At 50.2% G+C, this 13,476-nt stretch overlaps 1 long non-coding RNA gene across 1 annotated transcript; it reads left to right on the forward strand.

Annotated features, from left to right (window-relative positions):
- Nucleotides 1-1,729: 1,729 nt before the first annotated feature.
- LOC122372362 lies at nt 1,730-2,465 on the forward strand. The gene is made up of 2 exons (XR_006254860.1): nt 1,730-1,981; nt 2,236-2,465. It is a non-coding gene; the product is annotated as an uncharacterized LOC122372362 (long non-coding RNA).
- The last annotated feature ends 11,011 nt before the right edge of the window (nt 2,466-13,476 follow it).

Consider the following 13,476-nt stretch of genomic DNA (forward strand, 5'->3'; position numbering starts at 1 on the left):
GGTTAGTAAAGCACAGGGACCTTTTCCCCTCACATGACACGAGAGCGCCGTCATACATGCGCAGAACGGTATGGCACGGTCTCAAACATGCGCCCTGTGGATCGTCGGTGATACGCACGTAGTCTGTCCATGTCAACACGTCACACTCGGAGCCGGAATCTATCAGAAACGTTACCGATTTTCCCGAGGCGGTCAAAGTTTTGTGTGCTTTTGTGGGTGTCTCACCGGAATGGGCAGCTGTCGACAAAACGTCCCAGTGCTCATGGTGATGTGCACCTGACGCGCCGGGAGGCGGGTCGCGGCGCTGGCCGGCTGGCGGAGTCGCAGTCAGCTGATCGCGGCCGGCGGCGGCGGCGCCGGCGGCGCCCACGGTGGCGGCGAGAGACAGCGGCCGGGCCGCTGGCTGGCGAACTGGTCCGCGCTCGCCAGAGCCGGGCGGGGGACGCCGGGAGCCGCAGATAGTACTGCATGCGAAATGGTTGGCCTGCCCGCAGGCGAGGCAGGCTTTGCCCCATGCAGGGCAGCGAGACCGAACCATTGGGTGATCACGGCCGCAGAACTTGCACTTGCGGGTCGGTTGGGACCGGTTGTGTCCAGAGACGGCGGCCAAGTTGTCTGTTGGCTCACTGTGGGACTCAGTTCCAAACACCTTGAGATCACGATTGGCGGCTTCTTCGGATAGCGCTATGTCGATTGCCATCTGAAGGGTCAAATCAGCTCGCTTCAGCAGCGCTGCTTGTATTTTCTGGTCACGGAGGCCGATGCATATTCTGTCTCTTAGCATGTTGTCCCCGTCTGGGAAATCACACGTTGCTGCCAGAGATCGAAGGGCCGATAGATATTGGCTGACCGACTCGTCTGGCTTCTGACCGCGAGTGTAGAAATTGTACCGTTCACGGACAACATTCTGGCGGGGCACACAGAACGCCTCGAAGCGTGACACTAGCTCATCCAACCCTTGTTCTGCAGACCACCCAGAGAAATGAGAGGCGACTTCTTGTGCTTCACCACCTGCACAGTTGAGAAAAACGGCCACTTGGACGGCCTGGGGCTTGCCAGCGAGTTCGACAGCCACAGCGTAATTCTCCCATTCACGCCGCCAGGTCCGCCATCTTGATGCTAATTGCGGTGATGAAATCTCGAGCTCTGCCGGTGGGCGAAGATTCGACAGCATCGTCGGCACCTTTGTGTTACGTTAACTTCTGACACCATGTAACGTTCTTAAGATATCAGATAACGTAAGACGATGATATGTATTCAGTAATGTCAGATATTATACAGCACTGACCAACCCCAGCTCGGGTGTCTCACTCTACAACACTGAGAAACACATTTTAGAACTTATACTGATAGTACTCACCTGAGTACCTTCGATGGTTTCCATTTTGCCGCTTTGAGGAATTGGTCTTTCCCGAGAACTGTACATGGTCTCCACTTCGGTTTCAGGAGTGGATTTGGTCTTGACCGAGATAGTTTAGTACTGGAAGTTGTCTAGCTACCCGTGTAACGCAAACAGTCGGTCTGCGGTGAGATTCGAACCAGCAGTCATTCGGTCAGAAAGGATGGTAAACTTCTCACTTTTTTCCTTATAGTTCTCGCAGCTGACGTGTTTTGACGACAGATGTCAGCACAGAAGGAAACTAAAGGCGTAGGTGGCGCTGTGTTAAGAGTAGAGCAGTTTGAAGTGCTGCGATACCATTTTCGCTTAGGAAAATAGAATTATTGATAAAAATGAAACATGTATTTTTCAGTAGAAGAAATAATTTTTAATGAAAAAGAGCCTTACTATATGACACGATGTTTATCGATTTTAACAGTTCAAAGCACTTTAAATGGATACCCCTAAGGAGCATCTCTATAATGCCTCAGTGCTTCCGGTCCTTCCTTTCTCGAAAGCACTGCGACGGCTGCAGACGGCTGCCGGCAGCGTGGTTGTTCCTTTGGCGAGTTGGTGTCTGGCGCACAGCGCGAACGTCTCATGGTGAGTTTGTTTTCTGTATGTCTTTGTGCGCACTTAACAGCTTGAAAGTAACCACAGCAAAGGTAATTACCTACTCTGGGAGGTGGCAAAATCTGTGTGCCATTGCCCATTTTTGGGATATAGGTTGCGATTGCCATCTGTTTGCCAGTGTTAGCAAAATCTGCTTAAATACCAATTCGTGTGCTTTGAGAATATGGCTCAGAAATTAAGCGTTTCTGCCGTTTCTCTAATATTTGTCTTACTCTCCCTTTCAGAGCAAGAAGCCGTAGAGACGATGCTCTCAATGTTGGACACCGAAGTGAGGCAACTCATCGGGCACAACGCCAAAATGTCCCTGTTGTGTCCTGCTCCTGGGTCACGCGTGTCGCGCCTTGATAGCCGTGACCTTGAACGACCTTGACCGGCCGGGCCGGGCCGAGCGGCCGAGGGTCAGTATCGTCCGAGCGGCGCTGGTGTCAACACAGCTGAGTGCCGCGAGGTGAGGCGAGGCGTGTTCGCCGAGACGGTCCGGCCACAGTGAAATAGTGAAATAGTGGTGTAATCGATAATATGCGTGGCCAGTACGCGAGTGAGATTGACCCTGTGCGCGACACCGATTCAGAGACGCACATAAGTTAACACCGTCGTGTCGGATCGCTCGTACCGGTGCAGTGATGAGAGACGAGCAGCTGGAGCGTCTGATGGCGCTCATGGTTCAGCAGTCAGCAGGCTGCCATGCTGGAGTAGCTCCTCCCCAGCCAGATGCAGCTACCAGCTGCGCAAACTGTCTAGAGCGGCCAACCGGCTGTCGTCGCCTCCGCCGCTCCTATGGCTAGACTTCGGTCTCGCATGGACTCCCGTCGGTAGTGTTCACATGCCAGCCCATACATTTTACCTGTATTAACTTGTTAATGTCTGTGCCTGTGTAACTATTGTACGTGCCTGTACTTAACCCTATTCCTGGCGGGGGGGGGGCCTCAGGAGCCCCCCCCCTGAGGTTTTTTGGTTATTTCTCCCAAACGCGTTGAGCTAGGAAGCTCAAATTTTCTGACTTTTCCTAAAAGGCTTCTACGCAACATGTCTGAAAATTTTGAGTTGATCTGACCTCAGGTCAGGTCACCAGAGGCGGTTTGGTGACCCTACCTCAGAAAAGTTTGCAATCACGCCAGAGCTAGAGTTTTTGACCGATCAATTTCTTCTCTTCAGGCTTTAGTTAGGGCACCAGTATGTGCAATTTGTATATCTCGGAATTTTGATATCGGTGACCTAAGGTCAGGTCAGTTTCGTGACCTCCCCATTATAAGTCAATGGGGGAAAAATCAACTCCCCGTTTTTACCACTAAAACGGGTCGGAATGGCCCCATATACCATACATGACTTCATATACGATCAATCTTCACTACCTTGAGGTCTGTTTTGCTGTTGGGCAGCTGTGAGGTCATGTGACGTCATCAAAGGTCACCAAAGGTTTTTGGCCAATAACTCCGTACAGGAACAAGCTACAGACGCGTGGATGGTCTCATTGTGTTCAGCTCGTCAAGACGCATCGAATGATATACATGATGACCTCGAGGTCACGTGACCTGAGGTCAACCTTTGACCTTGACCTTGCGAGGTCAACATATATATATCATTCGATGCGGATTGACGAGAGGATCACGATGATGCCCTTAGTTTGTTCCTATCTTGACTAATTCGAAAGTTATTCGAGAAAAACCCTCTCCATATCTAGTGCCGCCATTTTGACTTTTTCGACCCCTGTGACGTCATCTTTGACCTGACCTGAAAATGACCTTAGTAAAAATTGTAGATCTTGACCGTGCGTATCCGATGCCGTTTACCGTTTGTCGCTATCTTGCTTCGTTCTCGAGATCTCAGGGGGGGGCCGAATCGGCCCCCCCCCCGCCAGTTTCTTGTCCCGGCGGAGCCCGCCAGGAATAGGGTTAACAGTGTTTGAATTGTACATCGTTAACGCACAGTCTGTGGACCGTGGGGAGCGCCGCTTGACATGCATTTTTGCACTTACCTGCATTCCGTGTTAAAAGTAAAGTAAAGGGACTGAGCTGTCGTGCACCGGGAGATATTATGGTCTCTTGCTAAACGACTCAGTTGAAACTCAGCACGCCGGTCGGTACTGACTGGGGCGGCAAGCGAAAGGGTTTGGGCAGCTTTTGAAACAAAATGTTCGCATCGAATGACTGCATCGCATGTTCTGTTCCAGAGTGAGTTTTTTGACATCTGACACAATAAATATACATGCCTGTTCTTTACCTTGTTTGTGCATGGAGGGAATGGGAAGGATCGAGAACGCGGATGCTGTGCCATGAAAAGCTGGCGCTCTACAGGGAGGGGAGGGGGGGGGGGAATGGGTCGTGAGCGCGAATGCCGTGCCAGGAAAGCCGGCGCTCTTAAGTTGTAAAGTTCTCGGAGACCATACAGGATCATATTATGAGCGGGAATTGTGTTCGTTTATGATCTCATGACCTGGTAAAGGTTCTCATGGGAGATCATCCCGCAGTATAAGAGTACCTTATCCGGGCAAAGTTCTCGTTCAAGATAGCACACCATTCTCACTCGAGAACATTACATGAAAAACCTGAGAACTTTACCAAACTGGAGACCAACAACTGTAAACAAAGTTCTCCCCAATTGAGGCTCTCATACAAGACCAGAACGACCCCTGCATGGTCTCCGAGAACCATGGATAGGCTTGAGTGTTTCTCAGTGAACCCTCCGGCTGCCGCGCCCTCACTTGCCGTCAACCACGAGTTCGCTTTTCTGCCGTTAGATGACAGCACGTCTCAGGACACTACAAATTACAATACGTCACACTAATAAACGAAAAAAATAAAATAAAATAAACTGTACATTCATTGAACATGAAACTGTAGTGGTGAGTCGCAGAGCTACGATAGAGGACGGGGCTGGGACCGTGGGACGCCACTTGGAGAAGACCTCGAAATGTAGTCCAGCAAAAATATTGCGAAAATATCAGTTTCAAATCGGATTGCGAGATTTAAATGGCGTCTACGTCCTTCGCCATTATTTGTAAATACTCCGTGTCTGTCCGTTCTTATAGCGCTGTGAATGGACGCCGCTGACCGCTGCAGGCCGATGATCCGAAAACTCCAAATAATCATCATCTAACCACCGTGTCACAAAGTGCAACTTTTCGTGGCCCCGCCCCACGCCGAGCACGCAAATCCCGTTGTCAATGCCAGAAAAGTCACAGCCATGATGGTCCGATAACGCGGCGTCCAGCAAATAAGGTGACCTCAACCGGTGCTTGACAGCGCTGCAGGCAGTGCAATCAGTGGACGGATATTGACAATAGCTAATGTATCGTGATGAGCTGTCCCGTCTGACTAATTCGAATAAGGTGTTGCTGGTGGTACAATTTGCCCCGCTGCCCGCACCAGAACTACCCCTAGTTGTATATGCTGTGCCTCGTCGCTTCATTTCATAATTGGTATTCGGTGTGGTAGTGCAAGGTCGATGTTGTAGATACTTTTTATGTACCTAGGTACTTTCATGTAAGATGTCGGAATTTTCACTGCTGAAATGTGACGGCGGCAGCGATGGTGTTCACACAGCTGTTCTTGGAGTCTTGCTGGACCTCCCTCCGTATACCCCGCCCCCTTCCCAATATCCCCGGTCTAGGTCTGGAGCCCCACTGATGGACTTGTGTTGATTCATGGGAGAGTCACAGCTCTTATCCTATCCCAGTATTTATTGTCGGGGGATTGAAATACACGCAGTCCCCACGAGTTAAAAAATCTGGTGTGTGTACTGCGTCTCGAGGGCGTATGATCGGCATGATCGTGTTCAGAATTGTTAGCATATCGCAAGCATTTTACCTATATTTGTGTCATATTCTAATTCTGAACAATGACAATGGATAAGTTATGTATCAAATCCTACGCGTCAATGGTGATTAAGATTATGAAACCTTCGAAGCAAAATATACATTTTGGTAAGCATGTATTTGTTGGAATCAAAGATAAAAATAACAAATATAAGCATCAAAATAATAAATATATATTTCGATTTGTGCTGATAATCAAAATGTAGGTACACAAACTATATACATAGGTAGGTACAGTCTACAGACCTATATATTTACAGTAGTATTTACAGATCAGCAGCAACTACCGCACATTGCACAGGGTAATACAAATGAACAAAAGCACGAATACCGGCAATAACTATAGCCTACGCATGTATGTACACAACACATACAAATCCGACACATTGCGATAGATGCACAATACCGGTCGAAACACCAGTGAAGCTTTCCCTGCCGTCACAGTGAATGTCCACATGCTGTGAGAAGGCCAGCCCCCCCCCCCTCCCTCTTCACATACACTGCACACATTGTCTCCGGGCAGAGTCAAGTACACCTGGCACCGTCTATTGCAGAGATATTAAAAACAGAAAAGCACGAAACAGCCTAAGCATGTATATACATACAACACGCATCAATGAAAACCAACTCTCCACACATTGCATATACGAGGCATACAAACACCTGAGAGAAGCTTTCCCTGCCATCACAGCGAACGTGAGAAGTCTACTCCCACTCCCTCCACACACTGTATGTACACGCTGTCTGTCTCCGGGCCGAGAGTCGAGTACACCTTTCCCGGTCTCGTATGTGTCCAGTGTTCGCTAGACATCTGTGGTAGTCACCCAGTCCATATTGATGAAGTCTGAGGCAGTATTGCCGTCCAAACTGATGAAGTTCAGGTTAGTCTGGCCGCCCCTATAGGAGACTGGGGTAGTCTGACCGACCAGACTGGTGGAGTCTGCGGCATGTCCTTTGCTGCATTGACCACAGTTCTCTAGGCACCGCAACCTCCTTCCTGGCACATTTCGGACCCTGCTCATCTTCGAGCAGGCCACTATCTCTCACTTTCCTCCCTCTCTGTCTTCCTCCTCTCCCTCGCCTTCCTTGACCTTTTCGTCTTCCTCCTCTCCCTCGCTGTCCGTGTCCCAGCCATGCTCGGCGAACCAGTCGGGCTCCCTGCAGCGCGCCGGCAGCGACTCCCACCGGAAGGTGTCGAGGAACCGCTCCGACCAAAGGCGGCCCTCCACCGCCGCCGGATACAGCCGGCAGCACAAGTCCTGCGGGACAATCTTCCCTCCACTTGTCGGTCTCATCGGGTAGGGGTAGTCGACTCTGCGCTTCCAGCAGCACCAGAGCATCTGCTGCGCGTCCAGAGGGAGGTTCAGCAGGTGGCGCATCAGCGGCGCCTGGCTCGAGCTCAGCAGGCCAGCCAGCAGCAGCTGGATGGCGCGCGGCAGCAGCGCTCGTAGTCTTAACACTGTTAACCCTTTATGGAATACCACTGGCATTTCTCTCCTTCTTCCACACAACTTTTCCCACAGGTTGATCTCTGGAGAGAAGTAGCATGGCAGAGCACCCTGTTCGACACGTTCTTGGAGAAAATCAATGACGGCTATCATCGACTCCAGCATCCCGTCCCAGGTCCACAGCTCTGGCGCACGTCGCTCGCAGACCCACATCACCGCCGTCTTCAGGTCGTAGCTGCACAGCTTGCCTCCTATCACTTTAGCGCAATGTTTGAGCAGGACCAGACAGATCCGCTGGGGCTTGGTCATAGAGCGGATCACCTCCGACTCGAGACTTGAAAATGATTTACGAAATTGGTCCCGTTTTTCGACCAGGTAGATTGGCATCTCACTCAGCTTCTTCACCAAAGCCTTGCTCGGCTGTCCCGACGGTCGCTCTCGGTTCACATACTCATCACTGACCCTCTCGGGGTACTCGAGACAGGGGACGAGATCAATGCTGTCATCATTGAGGGTTGCTTCAATGCTCGCCCCACTCGTTTGGAAGTGTTTCATACGTCCTCTCATAGCTGCGGCTATAATTGATTTGAGACATGAGAATTTACGTCTGACAGAAGTGTCGCCCTCCCGCTGGAGAACCTGAGTGATGTCCACGAAGCCCGGCTTATCACTGACTTCCTCTACATGGAGGGTCAAAGTGTTGTCGGAGCTGTCTGCTCTTGTGCTGTCTGTTCCATTGGAGTTATTTTCCACGGTGGCGGAACCGTACTGTTTTGTTTGGGAGCCAACCGCCTCTCTGTCGGAGGACTCACTGAAACGTGACGTCTTCTCTGAAGAGTTAGAACTGCCAGAGTCCCTCAGCGGTCCTCTCTCCCATTTTACTGGTCCGGCTAGAAGCATGAAGTCAATGTCAGATGCATTCTCGAATGTAAGAGCAGATGGTGCGTTATCGCTTGATTCTCCTTCCCCTGTCGCCATCCGCTTCTGTCTCCTCTCAATCCAATGCAGCATAGCAAAGCCGTCTTCACTCACCCACTCAAACGCTTCAATTGTTTCATTGACTCGTGGGTTATACTTGGTGACATGCACCTCAGTACCTTCACTCACGCTTCCCGAAACAAATATATCCTGGATCTCGAGTTTGCTACCATTTGCCTCGCCGTTCTCCTTGCCGCAGTTTGGCAGGTGTTCTTTTTCGATTTCTTCTTCCTCACATTGTGGGACGAATCTCAAGTCACGTAAAACATCTTTAAATTGTTTCTCGTAATCATGCGCCCGATGTCTGCCGTGTGACTCGGAGAGGACCTGCTCCCTCCATCGTAGGACTCGTCCTAGAGCTGAGGCCATTTTGGCCAGTGACCGCGGAGTGTCCATTGCTCTCCGGATTCCCTCCAACTCAGAGGCACTCGTGCAGCTCTCTCCGGGTTCCCCTCCGGTGTCCTGGGGTTGGGCGTCCTTGGTGCTGTCATTAGGTGAGGAAACCCTGACCTGCTTCACAACACGCTTTTTAATATTTGTGACACCCCTCATCATTAAGCCTAATAGGTGCCTGATTTCTCTTGTACGATCGGGGTATGTCTTGATGAAATAGTTTAGACAGACTCTACTTTGAATCAGTGTTAAAAGGCTATATAATCTCTCAGCCTTGGTGGAAAACGGGTCTGTATAGCTACGCATAACCATGTCAGCCGATCTAAGAAATTGTGGCCAGAAACAGCTGCCCTTAGACCGCTGATCCTCCGGTTGATTTTGTTCGTCTGTTTGAGCCGGCCGTCCAGTTGGACTTTCATTGCAGTCCATTCGAACACGCTCTACCTCCATGTTTTTGGCGGTAGTTCTGGCTGCATTGACGGATGGATAGAAATCAGCTTTCTCTGGGGAAACTTCGTCCAGATATAAGCTTTTTTTCATGTTATGTTCAGCAATGTACTTTTTGTGTATTTTCTGTGCATTTAGCTCGACTCGCAGTTCTTCCTTGTCCACGGTGTCCTCGCCAGTGGACGTGTTGCACTCGGCCTCCCCCGGCTCACCTCCGTTCAGCAGGTCCCGGTACAGTGCCAGAACACACGCCTCTTCACTCGGCAGCACACCTCCGCCCAGCACGCTCCTGTGTCTTTCTCTGGTGCCTATCTCCTCAAAGGGTCTCCACTCCTCAAGTTGCGGGTAGGCCTTGGAGCGTGCCAGCGCCGCCCGCGCGGCCGCCATCTCAGCAGGATTGTCGTCCGATGCATCCAACACCCGCTTCAGAGTCGCTATACGCTCATCGAGACTGGCGATTAGCGCCTCACGACACAGGGAATAATCCTCCTCGTCAACGTTCGTGACGTCATATACGTCTTTCCTGTCAGGAATGTCGGCCCGTGGTACCCCCAGCAGGGCAGCAGCCAGCGCCCTGGCCGGCCTGTGATTCTTGCGCTGGCCTTGCTTGCGCTTATCCGGTGAGACAGCCATGGCGGCGTCCACCGCGGCAGCCGGGATTTCTCCGCTCAAATCCGTCTGACAGGTCCGCGGCCGCCTCGTCATGGCCAGGACCTCGATGATGCTAAAATGATGCCAAAAGTCAAAATTAAACATACTTGCTGAATTTCTGTGAAGTGTAATTGGCTAGTCAGACCCCTCGTTGACCGTTTGTATAAATGTATAGCTATAGGTGCTGACTCAGGCACCCGTCTGTATAGCGGCGTCCGGACTGGTGCCTCAACAACACCCGTGCTAACCGTCGGCCTCCGTGCTGCAATCAGGACATTGTCTCACTTCATGTCCAGTCTCAGTCAGTATTTTTTTTTTTAGAAATCCATCACTACCTAAAGTCTCCTTAGGCGCCTCCAAACTTCAATTATATTCCATTATCTATCTGGCCACAATGTTCAGTCTCAAGCAAGTGCCTCCAGTCTCCAGTTAGTACGTCCAGTCGACAGTAAGTAGCTCCAATCTCGTAGTAAGTACCTCCAGTCTTCAGTAAGCCTACCTCACAGTATCTATTGAGGACTTCCAGTCTTCAGTAAGTAGTTCAAGTCTCTAGCACGTTCCTCAAGTCTCCAGTAAGAACTTCCAGTCTCCAGTGAGTACCTCCAGTCCCGTCACTACCTTCCGTCACCTGTCAGAACTAGAACCCGTCGACTCTTGATGGACCTGCTGACACCACTGCGGCTCAGCCGGCTCCGTCTCACCTTAATACGACTGCCGGTGTTATCCTATCACACTCTACCAATGGCTGCCGCGGCTGATAACGGATGGACAGATAGGGAGACGGCGTCACTCGGTATCGGCTCAGAACTCGGACGACAGGCGACTTGTTCGTGCAACGAAGCTGTGATGCAAGTTGAAAGATAACTGAATTATTAAGTTTGACGTGCAGGAATGCTCACAAAAACTCACATTCTATTTTCGAATGATATGAAAATGACCGTTATAAGCGTGACGATCATGGCATGAGCAAATAGGGTACCTATACTTTTAAGAAGTTTTTTTAGGGTGTGCATTTTACGATTGGACCGACCCCGCCCCAATCCTGAGACCGTGGTGGAGCCCCTGCGTATAAATGGCAGTTCTGGTACGGGGACAAAGTGCACGGGGCAAAGAACAGCAACAGCCACACCTTGTTCGAATTAGTCAGACGGCACAGCCCATCACGGTACATAAGTTACTGTCAACATCCGTCCACTGATAGTACTGAAATGCAGCACTGTCGAGCACCGGTTGAGGTCACCTTATTTGTTGAACGCCGCGTTACCGTGACCAATTCGGCTGTGCCTAATCCTGAGATTTTCAACAGGATTGGTGAGCTCGGCGTGGGCCACTCTGAAGAGCGGCGGGGAATGCAACTTCCTGCAATCGGCGGCCCAGCTATCGGTCGGCCGGGACAACTATCGCTCCGGGGTCGACGGGGGCTCCTCCCGTGTCAAATGCAGGTCACCTCTGTGACCTACCTGGGTCAACATGTCTACCAGATGTTCGCATCCCCACCGGTCACATGTAGGTACACACAGCACGCTACTCAACAATTGCATAAACAAGAGCCCTCGTCGTCCCCCTGAACCGCATCAAAAGAGCCCACGTCGGTTGCGCTTGCTTATGAAACTATCGATTCTACAAACTGATCAGATAAGACCCTAAAAATAAACATTGAGATGGAAAAAATTAAATGACATTGGGAATGAAATATGGGTGTAAAAAGTTAACCCGCGCCCTGCTGGGGGTCCTGGATTTCCACGCCCTGCTGGGGGGGGGGGGTGTTCAAACACCCCCCCCCCCCTTCTAACTCGGCTCCTGGGCCACGTAGCGATACGCGGAAGGCGGCGTTCGAAAGAGCGTACAAAATAATGACGAAATCACTTTGGTCAATTTTTTGGTCAGGTCAAAGGTCAGGTCACCAGAGGTCATTGAAGGCAAAATTTCGCCGATTTCCAGGTCGAATGTCGACAATTTCCAAGAAGCCAACGCATAACTCGGGAACCAATAGAGCTACAGCGCTGCGGAAAAGCGCATTCGATAGCCCTATTAACGCTCTTTCTGAGTAATTCTCTCAGATTTGACCTAGCGTCAACGGTTTTGCCTGCAGGGGGTAAAAACTGCAAAAATAGCCGATTTTTTCGGAAACAGTTTTTCTGCAATAACTTTTGACCCAAACCTTGTACGAGCTTACTTTTACCGGCATCGTGTTCCTCTCGTCAAGACGCATCGAATGAACTATAACTTGACCTTGAAAGGTCAACTTGAAAATTTGACCTCAGGTCAAGGTCATGACCTGACCGGAAAGGGTCATGTTGCATATCAGTCGATCCGTATCGTCGAGCTGAACACATCTAAGGCGTTTTCATCGCTCTAGCATGCCTCTATCAAAATTTATTTGCGAAAAACTGTTAGATACCATTCGTGACCTAAGATGACCTCAGGGGCATAACCAGGGGTCACGGACACCATTTTCATGTTCAGTGTGTCTAAACCACTTGTAATTCAGTGTTTGATAGTGTTTATAATGCTTTTCGTCCAAAAGAGGCGCATTTCAATTTTCTCCCATTGACTTATAATGGGGAGGTCGCAAAATTGACCTGACCTTAGGTCATCGATATCAAAATTCTGAGATATACATTTTGTACATGCTATTGTTCTTAGTAATCGCTGAAAGTTTCAAAGCGATCGGTCACTCGGTGTAGCTATGGCAGACATGGAAACTTTTTATGAGGTGAGGTCACTTCAAGTGACCTGGTGACCTGACCTTGAATGACCTTGGTCTGAAATTTTCACAACATGTGTAGAATTGATGTATGATAAGGTGTACCAAAAACGGCGGCGCTCCGCGCCGCCGTTTTTGAAATATCCGCGAAAAACCACAGGGAGGGGGTGTTCAAACACCCCCCCCCCAGCAGGGCGCGGGTTAATAGGTACCAATCCTGCTAAAGATTGCTCTTTTTCCCTCTCTCTCTCTCTCTCTCTCTCTCTCTCTCTCTCTCTCTCTCTCTCTCTCTCTCTCTCTCTCTCTCTCTCTCTCTCTCTCTCTCTCTCTCTCTCTCTCTCTCTCTCTCTCTCTCTCTCTCTCTCTCTCTCTCTCTCTGTCTCTCTCCCTCTCTCTCCTCTCTCTCTCTCTCTCTCTCTCTCTCTCTCTCTCTTTCTCTCTCTCTCATTCCCGTTTTCTGCAGACAACCTTTTGCCAGCGTTCACCCTCTGGGCGAACCAAGGATCCTATAGGGCTCTATGTACAGGGTGTCCCAGAATTACCCGGACATTGTTAATTAGCGTATAAAATAAGGCAAACATGATTGCGCTTTTTTCTTTTTGTCGTCCTATATAGTCAACTAGGGTGGCTGTGAAATAGCGCATGCAATAGATACGCTTGCTACAAGATCAGCCGACAATGATTGAAAATGCCAGCCATTGCTGGTCTCAGTTGTTTTACGGCTCTCCCGAAACTCGGTGAAGGCCTGTTTTCTTTGACCTGTTGCCGGAGGATAATACGATCATATAAGATAAACTTAACATCAAAGTGTTCCCAGGTCATGAGGCATTATCCCCCAAAACAAAAATTGCTGCCTACACCACTTTTGCCGCGTTTTTTACAGCTGAAGTGGAGAAGCTCCATGTCTGAACATGGCGGGACCTTTGGCTTCCAACAGACTTGGTTTCCAAAACAAACCCGTTCATGGCCATTTGGTTCACGGCATCCAGTTTTCGCACTGGTTACGGAGCGAGCGAAGCGAGCGGAG

Source organism: Amphibalanus amphitrite, unplaced genomic scaffold (assembly GCF_019059575.1).
Source record: "Amphibalanus amphitrite isolate SeventyFive unplaced genomic scaffold, NRLGWU_Aamphi_draft 001351F_arrow, whole genome shotgun sequence".
Lineage (NCBI taxonomy): Eukaryota > Metazoa > Arthropoda > Thecostraca > Balanomorpha > Balanidae > Amphibalanus > Amphibalanus amphitrite.